General features: G+C 50.8%; 1 long non-coding RNA gene across 1 annotated transcript in view; it reads right to left on the bottom strand.

Moving 5' to 3' along the window:
* Window positions 1-738: 738 nt before the first annotated feature.
* LOC134980568 (uncharacterized) overlaps window positions 739-20348 on the bottom strand; it is a 132453-nt gene continuing 112843 nt past the window's right edge. The window contains exon 2 of the long non-coding RNA XR_010190434.1: window positions 739-1510. This is a non-coding gene — a long non-coding RNA (uncharacterized LOC134980568). The remainder of the gene's footprint in view (window positions 1511-20348) is intronic.

Here is a 20348-nt window from a genome sequence, read left to right as displayed (position 1 = left end):
TGGAAACATCATTTGATGGTGAGTGAGTTGTGAACAGATTTGCAGATGTCCGCTGTCTGGCAAAGTTTTCGCACAGCGTACGCATGCTTTCGCACACTTGCACGGGGTGGGTTTTCACTCTCTATGGGCGGCGGCTCTCTGATCGTCAATTTGTGGAAAACAGTTGTCTGTGCAACGTGATCTTTGGAGAAAGACTTACAGAATATTGTACTCCCTTGTGTAAATTATAAGGGTATTATAAATCACATGACCATGTAAAAGCATGAAGCTGTAGCTTGAAGCCTTTTAGATGCAGGTCTAGAAAAATCGACTTTAGGTGGTCCATTCTTCCTCAGGTATGACATCCAAACTCACCGAGCAATGACGTGCAAGCCACCCATTTATACAGATGATATTTGTAGGACCTTATACATACCTTAACATCACGTGTATTGTGAAGGGAACGTAGAGAAGAGAAGATAGTAAATGGCACCTCTACTGAGCTATAGCAAAAATGTTTTATCCCTTAATATTTACATTAGACAAATATGAAATGGAGAATACAAATGTAAGCACAAGTTCTTACGAGCCAGTGACCCTGAAGTATCTTATCTTCAGAATACTCAGCCCTTGGGTCAGCTCCGTATACTCATGTTATGCCGGACTGGGTTAAATGTAATACTCCCAGCCAGGACTTGGCACAGAGGAGAAGAGTCAGTCATATGCAGCCAAACTTTAAATCACGTATAACCAGGAAAATAAGTGACTTAGATTTATTAGGGACATTGGGAAAATGCTGTACGTTCCCAGTCGGAGAAGAGTTAATGCTATCCCCAAAGCATTAGGAGACCACATGTGTTTTGTTAAGAGCTTTTATGCCCTCCAGTCTACAACAGATGCAAGCTGGGCAAGGAGAGGAAGCCATCATCTGCTGCCTCACAACAGTTGGAGATACAGTAGGGATTTCCAACAAGGATATGTTTCCTGTCCAGAAAACACTCTAGAATCTCTTAGATCTTCAGCGTACAAGGACCACCCTCAGCTCAGGCCACATGTTTTCCCGCATACCTGACCTGTTGTTGATCTACAGAGCGTGATACAATGAGATTTCTTTTCCCCGGCTATAGCAGGTTACGTGGGTTCTCCTCTTCGGAATAATCTTACTTGATAACATTTTGGAATGTAAATGATAGTTCGGTGCGTAGATCCGTCAGTGCATGCATCCGATATTTGGGTAAAGATACAACAGAAAATACAGTGAAGTGAAGAACATAAATCCAGTTAGCAGTTATATAAAATGTACCCTACAAAGTCATAAAAACAACACAATCTAGGACCTCCATTGTAGTACAGTACAAGCTCATCTTGGGATTTGAACCACAGCTCCATCACCGTCTTCATGCAGACAAATCCACAGCTCCATCACCGTCTTCATGCAGACAAATCCACAGCTCCATCACCGTCTTCATGCAGACAAATCCACAGCTCCATCACCGTCTTCATGCAGACAAATCCACAGCTCCATCACCGTCTTCATGCAGACAAAGACAAAGATATCACAGGTATTAGAGTAATGAGAGGATTTTTCTCAATGTCGTCAATTAACCCTGTGCAATAGGCAATATACAAAAAAGAGCGAGTTCCCCCTGGGATTTGAACCACAGACTCCACCACTGCTGATAGTCTACTCCAGGGGTGGCCAACCAGTCAGAGACAAAGAGCCAAGAAATCTTGTTAGGTACATCAAAGAGCCGACTTCAAGCCGAAGGCGCACTTGCAAATATGGGGTGTGACCTTGTGCCTGCTAGGCCACGCCCCTGGTATAAAATACATTGAAAAAGCCATATCCAACATAAAATACAATGAAAAAGCCACTTCTACATCAAATAATTGAAAAAGCCAGATCCGCATAAAATATATTGAAAAGCCAGATTCACATAATACACTTCAGTTCCCCCATGTGTCACTCCAGCCAGCACCCGCCTGTGTCACTCCAGCCAGCACCCGCCTGTGTCACTCCAGCTAGCACCCGCCTGTGTCACTCCAGCTAGCACCCGCCTGTCTCACTCCAGCCAGCACCCGCCTGTGTCACTCCAGCCAGCACCCGCCTGTGTCACTCCAGCCAGCACCAGCGTGTGTCACTCCAGCCAGCACCCGCCTGTGTCACTCCAGCCAGCACCCGCCTGTGTCACTCCAGCCAGCACCCGTCTGTGTCACTCCAGCCAGCACCCGCCTGTGTCACTCCAGCCAGCACCCGCCTGTGTGACTCCAGCCAGCACCCGCCTTGTCACTCCAGCCAGCACCCGCCTGTGTCACTCCAGCCAGCACCCGCCTGTGTCACTCCAGCCACCACCCGCCTGTGTCACTCCAGCCATCACCCGCCTGTGTCACTCCAGCCAGCACCCGCCTGTGTCACTCCAGCCAGCACCCGCCTGTGTCACTCAGCCAGCACCCGCCTGTGTCACTCCAGCCAGCACCCGCCTGTGTCACTCCAGCCAGCACCAGCCTGTGTCACTCCAGCCAGCACCCGCCTGTGTCACTCCAGCCAGCACCCGCCTGTGTCACTCCAGCTAGCACCCGCCTGTGTCACTCCAGCCAGCACCCGCCTGTGTCACTCCAGCCAGCACCCCCATGTGTCACTCCAGCCAGCACCCGCCTGTGTCACTCCAGCCAGCACCCCCATGTGTCACTCCAGCCAGCACCCGCCTGTGTCACTCCAGCCAGCACCAGCCTGTGTCACTCCAGCCAGCACCCGCCTGTGTCACTCCAGCCAGCACCCGAATGTGTCACTCCAGCCAGCACCCGCCTGTGTCACTCCAGCCACCACCCGCCTGTGTCACTCCAGCTAGCACCCGCCTGTGTCACTCCAGCCAGCTCCCCCATGTGTATTTGGCTCCCTCAGTTCTCAGTCTACGTAGTGCTGCTGCATGTCTGGCTGGAGTGCAGCAGTTTACTGATCTCTTGTGGTCACGTGACTTTGAGTGTTGGGAGCCACATTTGAACAAAGAAAGAGCCGCATGTGGCTCAAGAGCCACGTGTTGGCCACCACTGGTCTACTCGCCAATTGTGCTATCTCATACATAGAGCAGAGGGGAAGCTTTTGATTTCATCAAACAGCCACATGCAGCACCCTGGTCTTGGTCCAAACAAGTCTTGCAATGACTTCCATTACCTAAAACAAAATATTTTACTCTATGTGATATTTTCTGTTGTTTGGGCGATACGATGCAAAATAAAGTGACTTGCCAAATTTCATATCCTACAAATGAAACATTTTTGCGCCCCCCACCCCCCCTACATTTTTATTTATTTCCAAACATTATGCACTTCCACACCTAGGAGATTATTCATGGCATATGGACCACCTTCAGGTCATACAAACTTATGGAGCCTGATGCAGATTGGACTTGCGCCTATTTGCGTATCTTGAGTGAATTCTGTCTAAATATTAAGTGCGCGACTGCGCTGTATCCATGAATGCTCCATAACTGAAGCGTTTTCATTTACCAAGATGGCCGCTGTTAGGTCTTCTGAGCATGCTCAACTCCATCTCTCCACAGTGTCTGAGTGCAGCTTAGTAGTACATGGTGGTGTACTGCTATTTATTTGCACCGTTAGCTTCATACACAAATGGCTGGTCCTCTGTGTACTTTGCTCCATCCAGGACTACTGTGCTTACAGCTGTACAAGCATACTGCTACACTATAATTATTATTATCTGTTATCCGTTTCTTATATAGCGCAGCAATTTCCATAATTGGAAACAACAGTAAAAAAACAAAACTGTGTAATAACAGATAGACATGGAGGTAGGAGGTAGAGGCTTACAATCTATAGGGAAATAGGCATTGATACACAAGGATAGATGCTACCTAATGAATAATGATTGCTGAGGTCCTTAGTGGGCTGTGTCATATAGGTGGTCATTCCGAGTTGATCACATGTAGCAACTTTTTGCTGCTCGTGCGATCAACTAGACGCCGCCTATGGAGGAGTGTATTTTAGCATAGCAGGACTGCGATCTCTTGTTCAGCCCTGCTATGCTAAAAAAGTTTCCTGCAAAACAAGACCAGGGTCAGACCTACTTACCCTGTGCGACGGATTCAGCGACGAAGGTCCTACAGATCCAGCAAAGATAGTAGCAGTGGCAGAATGGCCTTGACCAACGAGAATGAGAGAGTTAAGGGCCTTCTTGGTGCCCTGTGACTACTATAGATTGTCCCTGGTAAATGATGTGTTTTTTGGAAAGATGGAATAAGGCTTGTGAACCAGCTTTTGAGGGATTGAAGACCTGCCTGATTAAAGCAACCATCCTGGCATATGCTGATCCAGAGTTACCATATGTTTTGCATGTAGATGCCTCCTTTGAGGGACTTGGGGAGTGCTATACTAAGAGCAAGAAGGAAGGTTAAGACCAATATATCACATATGTCAAGGTCTCTCACCCAGTTAACAGAACTACCTGGTGCACAAGTTTCTGGTACTTAAGTGGGCAATTGTTGACATACTTCATGACTACTTTTATGGAGTACAATTTGAATTGCACACAGACCATAATTCCCTTACATATGTGCAGACCATGGCATAGGTAGACACAACTTGGCACAGATGGTTGGTGGCACTGGCCATTTACACTTTCACCATAAAGTACAGACCTGGGAAAGGGAATGTAGATGCTGATGCTATTTCAAGATTACCGAGAATGTTTGTTAAGTGTCAAGAAGAAGAATGGATAGAGGTGCCAGCTCCAGAGGTGAGGGGGATGGGTCATGAGGAGCGTGTTGTGGTGCCCCCAGTCAAAGAGAGCTTAAGAGGTAACTGATCTTTAGAAGGTGAGTCCGAGGCAAGTCACGGAAGATCAGCAGAAAGACACTTCTACAGCAGTAGTTGGGCGGCCTGTTAAACACAGAAGAAGACTTTACCAGGGGAGACTAAAAATGGAAGAAGAGTCCTTGGGGGTGAAGCAGGGCTATTGAATAGAGAAACTGGCTGTGAAGATGGCACAGAGAGGAAACAGCTAAGATTGCCAAAGAAGCACAGTCCCATGGTCCACCACACTTTGCATGATAACCACGTCCCTCTGGGAATAGAGAAGACCATTAGTTTAATTTTAGATAGATTCTACTGCCCAAAATGGAGAAAGATATTGAATATTAATGCAAATCTTGTGGGACATGCATACTCTGAAAATCCCTCCCAGAGAAGGCAGCCATCTTGAAGAACATCTCCAGCAATAGACTCTAAGAATTAGTCTGTTTTGAATTCCTGTCAGTAAAACCGGATGAGCGCACCATTTGGTAAACCCCGTACACACAGGGGAAGATATGTGCTGAGTGATCTAGCACAGACCGCTCAGCACAAGCGCGAAGTGTGCTGAGTGAGGGGAGGGGGTGACGGAGAGGCAGCTCATTTCACCCAGCAGTGAAATCAGCGATCTCGCTACATTTGGCAGGCATGCATGCCAAATCTAGAGCCGGCGATAGCGACGCGCGGGACCACGCATCGCTGTTGCCGGAACCCTACACACGGAGACATCCATGCTTACAGTCATTTCTAAGCAATCGAGTCAGGTTGCTTAGAATGTAAGCACGGATCTCTACATGTGTACTCCCATTAATATTCTATTAGTGTTAGGCCACTACATATGTTATGCTCTCGCCAACAAAAGATCAGAGAGCTGTGATGGTGACAAAAATCCTATGGAAACATTTTTTGTCAACTATGTGCTGCCCGTCCGCATTCATTCAGATCAGGATTTTGAACGCAAGCTTATCAAAGAACAGTGGGGCAGATGTATTAAGCCTAGAGAAGTGATAAGGCAGTGATAAGTGGAAGGTGATAATGCAACAGCCAATCATTATGGGTTTGAAAAATGATAGGAGCTGATTGGCTGCTGCGTTATCACCTTGCACTTATCACTGCTTTATCACTTCTCCAGGCTTAATACATCTGCCCCTACGTGTGTCTTGAAGTCGATGACCACTCTCAAGAAGATCCACAGCCAGAGAGATTCATTTGGATACGTCTCAGTCTGATGGCACTTTGGACACTGCTGAATCCCAGGAAAGGCCCCATTTGAAATATGTGTAGCAGCTGAAAATAAGAACTAAAGGAGGCCTACAGACAAGCAGATAGACATCGATCGGGTAGATGAGAGGTGCACTGACGGACATCGGGTAGATGAGAGGTGCACTGACGGACATCGGGTAGATGAGAGGTGCACTGACGGACATCGGGTAGATGAGAGGTGCACTGACGGACATCGGGTAGATGAGAGGTGCACTGACGGACATCGGGTAAATGAGAGGTGCACTGACGGACATGGGGTAGATGAGAGGTGCACTGACGGACATCGGGTAGATGAGAGGTGCACTGACGGACATGGGGTAGATGAGAGGTGCACTGACGGACATGGGGTAGATGAGAGGTGCACTGACGGACATCGGGTAGATGAGAGGTGCACTGACGGACATCGGGTAGATGAGAGGTGCACTGACGGACATCGGGTAGATGAGAGGTGCACTGACGGACATCGGGTAGATGAGAGGTGCACTGACGGACATCGGGTCGGGTAGATGAGAGGTGCACTGACGGACATCGGGTAGATGAGAGGTGCACTGACGGACATCAGGTAGATGAGAGGTGCACTGACGGACATGGGGTAGATGAGAGGTGCACTGATGGACATCGGGTAGTTGAGAGGTGCACTGACGGACATCAGGTAGATGAGAGGTGCACTGACGGACATCGTGTAGATGAGAGGTGCACTGATGGACATCGGGTAGATGAGAGGTGCACTGATTGACATCGGGTAGATGAGAGGTGCACTGACGGACATGGGGTAGATGAGAGGTGCACTGACGGACATGGGGTAGATGAGAGGTGCACTGACGGACATGGGGTAGATGAGAGGTGCACTGACGGACATGGGGTAGATGAGAGGTGCACTGACGGACATGGGGTAGATGAGAGGTGCACTGACGGACATCGGGTAGATGAGAGGTGCACTGACGGACATCGGGTAGATGAGAGGTGCACTGACGGACATCGGGTAGATGAGAGGTGCACTGACGGACATGGGGTAGATGAGAGGTGCACTGACGGACATCGGGTAGATGAGAGGTGCACTGACGGACATCGGGTAGATGAGAGGTGCACTGACGGACATGGGGTAGATGAGAGGTGCACTGACGGACATCGGGTAGATGAGAGGTGCACTGACGGACATGGGGTAGATGAGAGGTGCACTGACGAACATCGGGTAGATGAGAGGTGCACTGACGGACATGGGGTAGATGAGAGGTGCACTGACGGACATGGGGTAGATGAGAGCTGCACTGACGGACATGGGGTAGATGAGAGGTGCACTGACGGACATGGGGTAGATGAGAGGTGCACTGACGGACATCGGGTAGATGAGAGGTGCACTGACGGACATGGGGTAGATGAGAGGTGCACTGACGGACATCGGGTAGATGAGAGGTGCACTGACGGACATCGGGTAGATGAGAGGTGCACTGACGGACATCGGGTAGATGAGAGGTGTACTGACGGACATCGGGTAGATGAGAGGTGCACTGACGGACATCGGGTAGATGAGAGGTGCACTGACGGACATCGGGTAGATGAGAGGTGCACTGACGGACATCGGGTAGATGATAGGTGCACTGATGGACATCGGGTAGATGAGAGCTGCACTGACGGACATCGGGTAGATGAGAGGTGCACTGACGGACATCGGGTAGATGAGAGGTGCACTGATGGACATCGGGTAGATGAGAGGTGCACTGACGGACATCGGGTAGATGAGAGATGCACTGACGGACATCGGGTAGATGAGAGGTACACTGACGGACATTGGGTAGCTGAGAGGTGCACTGACGGACATGGGGTAGATGATAGGTGCACTGACGGACATCGGGTAGATGAGAGGTGCACTGACGGACATCGGGTAGATGAGAGGTGTACTGACGGACATCGGGTAGATGAGAGGTGCACTGACGGACATCGGGTAGATGAGAGGTGCACTGACGGACATCGGGTAGATGAGAGGTGCACTGACGGACATCGGGTAGATGATAGGTGCACTGATGGACATCGGGTAGATGAGAGCTGCACTGACGGACATCGGGTAGATGAGAGGTGCACTGACGGACATCGGGTAGATGAGAGGTGCACTGATGGACATCGGGTAGATGAGAGGTGCACTGACGGACATCGGGTAGATGAGAGATGCACTGACGGACATCGGGTAGATGAGAGGTGCACTGACGGACATTGGGTAGCTGAGAGGTGCACTGACGGACATGGGGTAGATGATAGGTGCACTGACGGACATCGGGTAGATGAGAGGTGCACTGACGGACATCGGGTAGATGAGAGGTGCACTGACGGACATCGGGTAGATGAGAGGTGCACTGACGGACATCGGGTAGATGAGAGGTGCACTGACGGACATTGGGTAGCTGAGAGGTGCACTGACGGACATGGGGTAGATGAGAGGTGCACTGATGGACATCGGGTAGATGATAGGTGCACTGATGGACATCGGGTAGATGAGAGGTGCACTGACAGACATCGGGTAGATGAGAGGTGCACTGACGGACATCGGGTAGATGAGAGGTGCACTGACGGACATCGGGTAGATGAGAGGTGCACTGACGGACATTGGGTAGATGAGAGGTGCACTGACGGACATCGGGTAGATGAGAGGTGCACTGATGGACATTGGGTAGATGAGAGCTGCACTGACGGACATCGGGTAGATGAGAGGTGCACTGACGAACATTGGGTAGATGAGAGGTGCACTGACGGACATGGGGTAGATGAGAGGTGCACTGACGGACATGGGGTAGATGAGAGGTGCACTGACGGACATCGGGTAGATGAGAGGTGCACTGACGGACATGGGGTAGATGAGAGGTGCACTGACGGACATGGGGTAGATGACAGGTGCACTGACGGACATCGGGTAGATGATAGGTGCACTGATGGACATGGGGTAGATGAGAGGTGCACTGATGGACATGGGGTAGATGAGAGGTGCACTGACAGACATCGGGTAGATGAGAGGTGCACTGATGGACATCAGGTAGATGAGAGGTGCACTGACGGACATCGGGTAGATGAGAGGTGCACTGACGGACATCGGGTAGATGAGAGGTGCACTGATGGACATCGGCTAGATGAGAGGTGCACTGACGGACATCGGGTAGATGAGAGGTGCACTGACAGATGACACCTTAAGATCAGGAAAACAACCCTTGCAGTTTCTCCTCCTACATAGCTCTCTGCATAATCCTTTGTGAGAATGTATTATTTTAGTCCTATCTTACATATTGTAAATCTATTTTTTTCCCCACCTGCTTACTTTTCTCTCTCTTGGCTTTAGGACTGTCTTGGTGAGACCGAGACAGGAGCAATTCAACAGCAAAGAACCATTCCCCAAGGTATTTTGATGTTTTTTTCTTCATTCAAGGTCAGCTTGTGGTTATGTTTCAATTTCAAAACCAAATGTAATGCAAGCGCCAGTTCCAGTACATAGCAGGCCGCTCGTTTCTAAAGCACACGCACTGTCCCAGCATCCAAACACATAAAAAGATAACTAGTAGAAACTAGATGTCCTTTCCTGACAGAAAGCATTTGTTAATAAACTGGGGGGGGGGATGAGCACCCCCCAACCATGAGCGAGGCAAAGCCACACATGGCGCTCCGTGGCCCTCCTGCAGCACCTTTCAGGTCTGGGTTTTGCATTTTCGGATTCGTGTGCCAGTTTTTTTCACACCACTGACAATGAGCAGGATATTTGATATATGTGAAAATGACAGATGGCCAATAGCAAAAAATAAAATAAGGAATATGCACACGGCCAGGATGGAAAACAAGCTACTGTATTTCAATTCTTCTGATGATAATAAAAGAGGGAACTCTGTGGACCTGCAGGTGTACGCCCTGTGTTATCCTTGGGTTTGTCAGCTTTTGGCCACTCAAATGCTAGTAACCTACCATTAGCGTTTGACTGTTTCTTCTTCTTTTTTTTCTCCCTCCACCAGATGTATTCTCCAGAGTGCCTTCATCCTCCAAAAAAACAAGTCTGCAAGAAATTACTTGAAAGTGCGTTCCAGGTACATACCAACTAATGTTTTTCTAAGGGCTATGTGACAAAGTGAGCAGTTGGGTTATAGTGTCCAGCACAAATGTTCCAACAATACAACGACTTAGTAAACAAAATATCCCTACAACAAATACGCACTTTCGCGGGGAAGGGGAGCACGCAGGGCCGGGTCACTGCAGGGATAATGCAGCTGTACTCCAAAGCATTCAGCTCATTATTCTGTACAGTATGATATAAAGGGACTTTGGTTGCAGTTCGGCCCATTTACCTCTAGGGGTCCTTGATCTCTATATTGCACACTTACCAGCATTTTTATTCTCCTCTCCAGGAAATGCCTGGAGAGGAGAAGCAGGTGGGCGGTGATGAGGGCGGGGCTGAGCTAATTGCATCATTAAGCCCCGTCCACTCTCCGGGAAAAGCTCGTGATTGGTCAATATTTGCATAGAGACGGAGCTAAAATGACGCAATTAGCACACAATCGCGTCATTAGGCTCCGCCCCCTCCACCGGTTTGCGATTTCGCCATATTTTTCTCCACATTCTGCCCACTTCACTAGGGTGTGACCGGTGCTGTGTGGGTGAGGTCTATGCCATGTGCGCATGTACACTATACTTGACCGTTGATTACTACTCTTAGGGAAGATGACAACTCCAAACTCTTTAAGAATCTAGGCCCCTCCCCCAGTGTAGCAAAATGCCACAAATCGATGGTCCGTCGGCAGGATGGGTAGGGGGACTAGAATTATGTGAATAGCATCATATTGGTCCCGTCCTCTCTATACCAAACCATGGTTCTGGTATTATCTCCCCATTTTGCCCACTTCACTAGGATGTGGGCAGGGTGCAGGAGAATCACCCCATCTTTTAGGGGTCCAGGGTTCTACCAGAAAATCAGGAGTCTCCCACACCTTTCTGTAGAGTATGTTAGTAGCAAACAGAAAGGGGGACGGGTGCTTCCCCCCCAACCCCACCTCCGGGTATTCTCCCAGCCCACTGACTAATACCTATAACAATACTTTAACCTATCTGGTAATAGAATTTCAGAGATATTTGTTACATGAATTTGCAAACACATGTTTAGCTGCTGAGCTACTTCACGGCTTCTCCGATATCAGCAGTCCTAACACTACATAATAGCAGTGCCCACATAGGGCCATGTGATTTGCCTACAATAAGGCCTCATGATAAAGGCTCATACAAAAATATGTCCAGATTGAGGGCCAGTTTACCTGAGAGCCGAATCCCGCTCAGCAAAGGGATTCAAAGCAGGTAGGTGCATGGCTGGCGAGGTGCTTTCCCTTCTCTGCATCCCTGTGTTTCCTGCTGCTGCTGGCTGCTGCGCCTGTAACACTGTATGTCAGGCAGTGGCGCCAGCAGCTGTGGAGATAGAGAGAGGACCAGATGTCAGCAGCCACCTCTAGGGAAATGCAGCAAGCTCTGTCCCGGGCCAGCCCGTCTCGCTCTGCTGCGTCTCGTATTTCTGCTGCAGCTGCTCGCCTTCCCGCCCCCTTCTCCTGCATGGCCGTCAGAAAGACCCCGGACTCTTTACAGTGGGGAGTGTCACCACACAGTCCGTGGGCAGAGACAGCGGGCAGCGCCGGAGCCACAAACCCTGAATCACCAGCAGGTGGTTGCGGCTGTGAGTACTTGTCACCAGGCAGGGGGGAGGGAACGTGCGGGGCAGCGGCAGGGTTAACAAATACACAAAGACTCCGGGATCCTGCATTATTGCAGATACATGGAAGTCTCTAGGTAGCCGGCAGTCACCATGGTCACACTATGAGACAGCAGTGGAGAGTGGGATACGGAAGGACCCATTGGATACTGGGAGGTGAGGTCACAAGGGGCTCATAGGTAATCGGGGGGAAGGGCTGCGGATCGCCGGCCCTCTGGGGCACAGTGACTTTTTACTTTGTTAGCCCCCCCCCCCCTCTGTGTTCTGTTCAAGTCATGATGTCACCCAGTGGCGTAACTAGAAATTTTTCTCCCCCAAGCCAAAAAATTCTTCGGCGCCCCCCCCCCCCCCCCCCCCCTTCATTCTCCATAATTGGGAGCAAGAAAGGGATAAATATGCGCGCGCCGCCAAAAAAGGGGCGTGGTTTCGTTGGAATGGGCGTGGTTTCGCATAAAGGGGCGTGGCATTGCAGGAAAAGACTACCTTATACCCCAGTTTTGCAACCTGCACGCCCATACGTTGGCCACCACAGGAAAGAAAAATAATCCTGATTCATGCCCCTTACATTATTTGTCATCTTTCCTCCTTATAGTAATGCCCAGTATACATTATGCCACATACTGCAATGGCCCTTAGACATTATGCCGCACACAATAATGCACATGACACAATAAGCACACACTGTGATGCCCCCGACACATTATGCCACACAACGTAATGCCTGTGACACATTATGCCACACACCGTAATGCCTTTGACACATTATGACAGGAATCGCAATGCTCGTTATACATTATGCTACACACTGCAATGCCCCTGATACATTATAGCACATACAATGTCTGTGACACATTATGAGTGACACACACCGCAATGTCCGTGATACATTATGCCACACACTGCAATGACCCTGAGACATTATACTACATATCAAAATGCCCGCGATATAGTATACCATACACCGTAATGCCTGTGACACATTATGACACACACCGCAATGTCCGTGATACGTAATGCCACACACCGTAATGCCCATTACACATTAAGTCCTACAGTAAGGCTTCTAATTACTTTTTAATTACCTGCTCGTTGTCAGGGGTTTCATGCACTGGGTGTCATGCTCGTTGCCAGGGGTTTCATGCTCTTGGTTCCATGCACGGTGCCAGGGGTTTTCATGCTCAGGGTGTCATGCTCGTTGCCAGGGGTTTCATGCACTGGGTGTCATGCTCGTTGCCAGGTGTTTCATGCACTGGGTGTCATGCTCGTTGCCAGGTGTTTCATGCACTGGGTGTCATGCTCGTTGCTAGGAGGTAGTCCTTGTTGCTAGGGCTGTGCTCCCAGTGCCACATATGTCCCCAGTGCCAGATATTCCCCCACGGTGCCAGGTACTCACATGCCCCAGTGCCAAATATAGCCCCCCCCCCCATGTGCCAGGTACAAATATACCCCCCCAGTGCCACATATGCCCCCAGTGCCAGATATTCCCCCCCAGTGCCACATATGCCCCCAGTGCCAGATATGCCCCCAGTGCCATATATTCCCCCCCAGTGCCATATATGCCCACAGTGCCATATATGCCCCCAGTGCCAGATATTCCCCCCCAGTGCCATATATGCCCCCAGTGCCATATATGCCCCCAGTGCCAGATATTCCCCCCGTGCCATATATGCCCCCAGTGCCAGATATTCCCCCCCAGTGCCATATATGCCCCCAGTGCCAGATATTCCCCCCCAGTGCCACATATGCCCCCCAGTGCCACATATGCCCACAGTGCCATATATTCCCCCCCAGTGCCAAATATGCCCCCAGTGCCACATATGCCCCCAGTGCCAGATATTCCCCCCGTGCCATATATGCCCCCAGTGCCAGATATTCCCCCCCAGTGCCATATATGCCCCCAGTGCCAGATATTCCCCCCCAGTGCCATATATGCCCCAGTGCCAGATATTCCCCCCAGTGCCATATATGCCCCAGTGCCAGATATTCCCCCCCAGTGCCATATATGCCCCCAGTGCCAGATATTCCCCCCCCCCCAGTGCCATATATGCCCCAGTGCCATATATTCCCCCCAGTGCCAGATCCCCCCCCCCCCCCCCGCTTTTTGGAGGGACACGGAGGGCACAGCTCACCTCTCCTGTGTCCCTCCTGCTGCATCATCTCCGGCGGCCGCGGGTCTAATAGGGGGAAGTGCCGGTTCGTGAGCCAATTAGAGCTCACGGACGGCACTTTCCCCTATTAGACCCGCGGCCGCCGGAGATGATGCAGCAGGAGGGACACAGGGAGGCGCGCTGTGCCCTCTGTGTCCCTCCAAAAAGCGGCGGAGGGAAGGAGACTGCAGACTGACATGCGGACGCTCGTCCGCATGTCAGTCTGCTGTAAATCAGTGGCGCCCCCGCAGCCCCTCGCCCCCAAGCCACCGCGAGGGCTGCGGGGGCAGTAGTTACGCCACTGATGTCACCCCCTCTGTATTCCCTGTCAGCCATTGTCACCCCCCTCTGTGTTCTGTACCAGTCACTAGTACACCCCCCTCTGTGTTCTGTCCCAGTCACTAGGTCACCCCCCTTGTGTTCTGTCCCAGTCACTAGGTCACCCCCCCCCTGTGTTCTGTCCCAGTCACTAAGTCACCCCTCTCTGTGTTCTGTCCCAGTCACTAGGTCACCCCCCTCTGTGTTCTGTCCCAGTCACTAGGTCACCCCCCTGTGTTCTGTCCCAGTCACTAGGTCACCCCCCCTCTGTGTTCTGTCCCAGTCACTAGGTCACCCCCCTCATAGGCGTGTGCAGAACAATTTATTAGGGGGTGCACCGTCGCAGGGATGTGTTTAGCACCACCTACTGGGCGTGTCTAGCACCGCCTATTGGGCATGTCTAGCACCACCTACTGGCACTCAAAGCAATATAAATCACATACCACAAGGGGCGTGACCACTGCAAATGTGAGCGTGTCAACATGACACACCACCTGTTTCTCGTCACTCTGGGAGCATTCCTTTCCATTTCATATGCACCTTACTTACAGTATATGGTGGTTTCTCACAACGGGGAACCTCTGAAGAAATGTCCTCCCTGGGCAGACGGCATCTTCTATCATTAATCACTATTCATGTAGGAAATTACATGGTCCAAAAGATGTAGAAGAAGATGAAGATCATCATAATGTCACAGAGGTTCAACCAGACTCATGTCACCTCCTACCCCCTGCGTCTCTCAGCCACACCATCATCTCCTCCCTGTGTCTCTCAGCCACACCATCATCTCCTCCCTGTGTCTCTCAGCCACACCATCATCTCCTCCCTGTGTCTCTCAGCCATACCCTCATCTACTCCGTGTCTCTCAGGCACACCCTCACCTCCCCTCCCCTCCCTGAGTTGTCTTTCACCCCAACCATCATCCCCTCCCAGCGTTGTCTGTCATCCACATTCATCTCCCGCCTGCGTCTCCTTGTCACACATCTCTTCCAATCTGCCTCACTTGTGTCTCTCAGTCTTCCCTTCACTCTGTGCCTCTCAGCCTCCCACCCTGCACTCTGCCTATCAGCCTGCCCCCTGCACTCTGTGTCTATTAGCCTTCACCTCCCTTCATGCTGTGTCTAGTGCCCCTTACACATATGCCCCCAGTAATGCCAGACACATATATGCCCCCCAGTGGGGCCCCTTACTCAATGCCATCAGTGGTGCCATATACACATATGCCCCCAGTGGTGCCAGATAAACATATGCCCTCATAGTGCCAGATACACATATGCCCCCAGTGGTGCCAGATACATATATGCCAGATACATAAATGCCCCCAGCGGTGCCAGATACACATATGCCCCCAGTGGTGCCAGATAAACATATGCCCTCATAGTGCCAGATACACATATGCCCCCAGCGGTGCCAGATACATATATGCCCCCAGCGGTGCCAGATACATATATGCCCCCAGTGGTGCCAGATGCATAAATGCCCCCAGCGGTGCCAGATACATAAATGCCCCCAGCGGTGCCAGATACACATATGCCCCCAGTGGTGCCAGATACATAAATGGCCCCAGCGGTGCCAGATACACATATGCCCCCAGCGGTGACAGATACACATATGCCCCCAGCAGTGCCAGATATATATATGCCCCCAGCAGTGCCAGATACACAAATGCCCCCAGCGGTGCCAGATACATAAATGCCCCCAGCGGTGCCAGATACACATATGCCCCCAGTGGTGCCAGATAAACATATGCCCTCATAGTGCCAGATACACATATGCCCCCAGCAGTGCCAGATACATATATGCCCCCAGCGGTGCCAGATACATATATGCCCCCAGCGGTGCCAGATGCATAAATGCCCCCAGCGGTGCCAGATACATAAATGCCCCCAGCGGTGCCAGATACACATATACCCCCAGTGGTGCCAGATAAACATATGCCCTCATAGTGCCAGATATACATATGCCCCCAGCGGTGCCAGATACATATATGCCCCCAGCGGTGCCAGATACACATATGCCCCCAGCGGTGCCAGATGCATAAATGCCCCCAGCGGTGCCAGATACACACATGCCCCCAGCGGTGACAGATACACATATGCCCCCAGCAGTGCCAGATATATATATGCCCCCAGCAGTGCCAGATACACAAATGCCCCCAGCGGTGCCAGATACATATGCCCCCAGTGCTGCAAAATACATATATGCCCCCAAGCTGCCAGATACACAAATGCCCCCTGCGGTGCTCACCCTCCTCTGCTGACGCCAGTTCCCGTCTCTGATGCTGAGGGGAGGAGAACGCACCATGCGTCTCTCCTGTGCCTCACCTCACTCACTGTGTCCCTGGCTGTCAGCCAATCAAAGCTCACGGGCCGGCAGCCAATCAAGAGCCGGTCTGCGAGCTCTGATTGGCTGACAGAAGAGAGACATTTTAAATGACAGCCGGAGACGGGGACTCAGTGAGGGGCAGGGGAGACGCGCGCTGCGCTCTCCTCCCTTCAGCGTCAGAAACGGGAATTGCCGGCAGCAGCAGCAGCAGCAGCAGAAGGCGGCATGTGTGCGGGGGTGCCGTACATTAGGGGGTGCCTGTGCGCACCAGGCACCCCCCATGCGCACGCCTATGGGTGTAGCTACCATAGGTGCAGAGAGTGCAGCTGCTATGGGGCCCAGAGCTGAGAGGGGCCACCTTCCCTGTCACAGTTGCATGTGTAGCTACCATAGGTGCAGGGAGTGCAGCTGCTATGGGACCCAGGGCTGAGAGGAGCCATCTTCCCTGTCACAGTTACATGTGTTATATACAGGGTGTAGCTACCAAAGGTGCTGGGAGTAAGGGGCCCAGAGCTGAGAGGGGCCACCTTCCCTGTCACAGTTGCATGTGTTATGTACAGGGGTGTAGCTACCATAGGTGCAGGGAGTGCAGCTACTATGGGGCCCAGAGCTGAGAGGAGCCACCTTCCCTGTCACAGTTACATGTGTTATATACAGGGGTGTAGCTACCATAAGTGCAGGGAGTGCAGCTGCTATGGGGCCCAGAGCTGAGAGGGGCCACCTTCCCTGTCAGTTACATGTGTTATATACAGGGTGTAGCTACCATAGGTGCAGGAGGTGCAGCTGCTATGGGGCCCAGAGCTGAGAGGGGCCACCTTCCCTGTCACAGTTACATGTGTTATATACAGGGGTGTAGCTACCATAGGTGCAGGGAGTGCAGCTGCTATGGGGCCCAGAGCTGAGAGGGGCACCTTCCCTGTCACATTTACATGTGTTATATACAGAGGTGTAGCTACCATAGGTGCAGGCAGTGCAGCTGCTATGGGGCCCAGAGCTGAGAGGGGCCACCTTCCCTGTCACAGTTACATGTGTTATATACAGGGGTGTAGCTACCATAGGTGCAGGCAGTGCAGCTGCTATGGGGCCCAGAGCTGAGAGGGGCCACCTTCCCTGTCAGTTACATGTGTTATATACAGGGGTGTAGCTACCATAGGTGCAGGCAGTGCAGCTGCTATGGGACCCAGAGCTTAGAGGGGACACCTTCCCTGTCACAGTTACACGTGTTATATACAGGGTGTAGCTACCATAGGTGCAGGAAGTGCTGCTGCTATGGGGCCCAGAGCTGAGAGGGGCCACCTTCCCTGTCACAGTTACATGTGTTATGTACAGGGGTGTAGCTACCATAGGTGCAGGGAGTGAAGCTACTATGGGGCCCAGAGCTGAGAGGGGCCACCTTCCCTGTCACAGTTACATGTGTTATGTACAGGGGTGTAGCTACCATAGGTGCAGGGAGTGCAGCTACTATGGGGCCCAGAGCTGAGAGGAGCCACCTTCCCTGTCACAGTTACATGTGTTATATACAGGGGTGTAGCTTCCATAAGTGCAGGGAGTGCAGCTGCTATGGGGCCCAGAGCTGAGAGTGGCCACCTTCCCTGTCACAGTTACATGTGTTATATACAGGGTGTAGCTACCATAGGTGCAGGGAGTGCAGCTACTATGGGGCCCAGAGCTGAGAGTGGCCACCTTCCCTGTCACAGTTACATGTGTTATATACAGGGTGTAGCTACCATAGGTGCAGGCAGTGCAGCTGCTATGGTGCCAGAGCTGAGAGGGACCACCTTCCCTGTCACAGTTACATGTGTTATATAGAGGGGTGTAGCTACCATAGGTGCAGGCAGTGCAGCTGCTATGGGGCCCAGAGCTGAGAGGGGCCACCTTCCCTGTCACAGTTACATGTGTTATATACAGGGTGTAGCTACCATAAGTGCAGGGAGTGCAGCTGCTATGGGGCCAGAGCTGAGAGGGGCCACCTTCCCTGTCACAGTTACATGTGTTATATACAGGGTGTATCTACCATATGTGCAGGGAGTGCAGCTGCTATGGGGCCAGAGCTGAGAGGGGCCACCTTCCCTGTCACAGTTACATGTGTTATATAGAGGGGTGTAGCTACCATAGGTGCAGGGAGTGCAGCTGCTATGGGGTCCAGAGCTGAAAGGGACCACCTTCCCTGTCAGTTACATGCAGGGGTTAAAGTGGGGGGGAACGAGGTGGAACTGAGTTCCACCACCTGTAGTGGTAGGGGGAACTAATTCCACCATCTCCATTGCCCTGCACAGTAATTCCAACAGAAAAGCCCACCCCATTATATGCGTCAATCGATGATACAGGCAGCACTAGTGTTACTGATGATCTGCAGCCACCTACTCCTTCCTCAGGTCCTGGTGCCTCCATGGTCCTCCTCCATGAGTTCCACCACCTCACCAGGACCACTTTAAGCCCTGGTTACATGTGTTATATACAGGGTGTAGCTACCATAGGTGCAGGCAGTGCAGCTGCTATGGGGTCCAGAGCTGAGAGGGGCCACCTTCCCTGTCACAGTTACATGTGTTATATACAGGGTGTAGCTACCATAGGTGCAGGCAGTGCAGCTGCTATGGGGTCCAGAGCTGAGAGGGGCCCACCTTCCCTGTCACAGTTACATGTGTTATATACATTTTTTCGCCATTGGGTGGTAATTAGAGTTCCTATCAGACTTTTTTCCTTGGGGCCTGCACTATATCTAGGTATGCCCCTGGACCTGCTCATTGTAATGTGGTATATAAAGAACTGGAGGGCCTTTTAATGTTATATAATATGAAACGGGGCACTGTAATGAGTCACAATATTAACGGGGAGCACTATATATCATAATGTGAATTGGGGGTACTGTGCGGCATAATGTGTACTGGCAGCTCTGAAATGTGACATTGGGTGAACCTAATCACTACTGTGATTCATAAAAGAACTTTGGGCACTACTTTAGGGCATAACATTAAATAAGGCTCTACTATTGGTCAGAAAATGACCTAGGGCACTATTATAGGGCATAACATTAAATAAGGCTCTACTATTGGTCAGAAAATGAACCAGGGCACTATTATTATAGGGCATAAAATTAACAACTGCTGCAGAGAAGTGTCTCTCTAGAAGCATTGGGATGGGGCCCATTCAAAATGTTGCCATGGGGCCCACAAAGTTCTGGTTACGCCCCTGGTTGCATCCCAGAACGCACAACGTGTCTTTTTATTAGGGAAATCTGTTCATAATTTGGAAGTGACAACGTTTCTGGAAACAAAGGCTACAAGAATATTTCTTTGTATAAATCCGCCCTTCTAAAACACATTTTTTTTTTTATCAATGACAGCAAAGGTCTGTATTTAAACAAGCATCGTCACACCCAGATCGCAACCCCCCCCCCCCCCCCCCAACACATACACAAGTATGATTTAAACGACAATATTTTCTTTTCTTTTTTTCTTTTTTTTCAATCCAAATTCCAGAAAACTCATTTTTTGTAGCATGACCTCAGCCTCGGATTGATACTCGGAGCGGTTCCTGGTATTTTCTAGGAACGATTTCCTTTTTTTTTTTTCGGAGTGCGGACAGCGTTTGGTTTACAAGAAAGATTTGGTATAATGTTGAAGCCAGTTCGGCACTTATCTGAAATCCCCTGAGCAGGAACACATGTCAAACCTCTGTGTTTGTTAAATGGAAGGGATTCAGTATACCAGAAGCTTCTATTATAAACATTGTGACTTTGTGCAATTTACAAAATGTTCTCTCAATTATACAATAAACCCCTTGACCCTCTA

Source organism: Pseudophryne corroboree, chromosome 12, assembly GCF_028390025.1.
Source record: "Pseudophryne corroboree isolate aPseCor3 chromosome 12, aPseCor3.hap2, whole genome shotgun sequence".
Lineage (NCBI taxonomy): Eukaryota > Metazoa > Chordata > Amphibia > Anura > Myobatrachidae > Pseudophryne > Pseudophryne corroboree.
The sequence above is the reverse complement of the archived record's forward strand: the minus strand, read 5'-3'. Positions and strand labels throughout refer to the sequence as shown.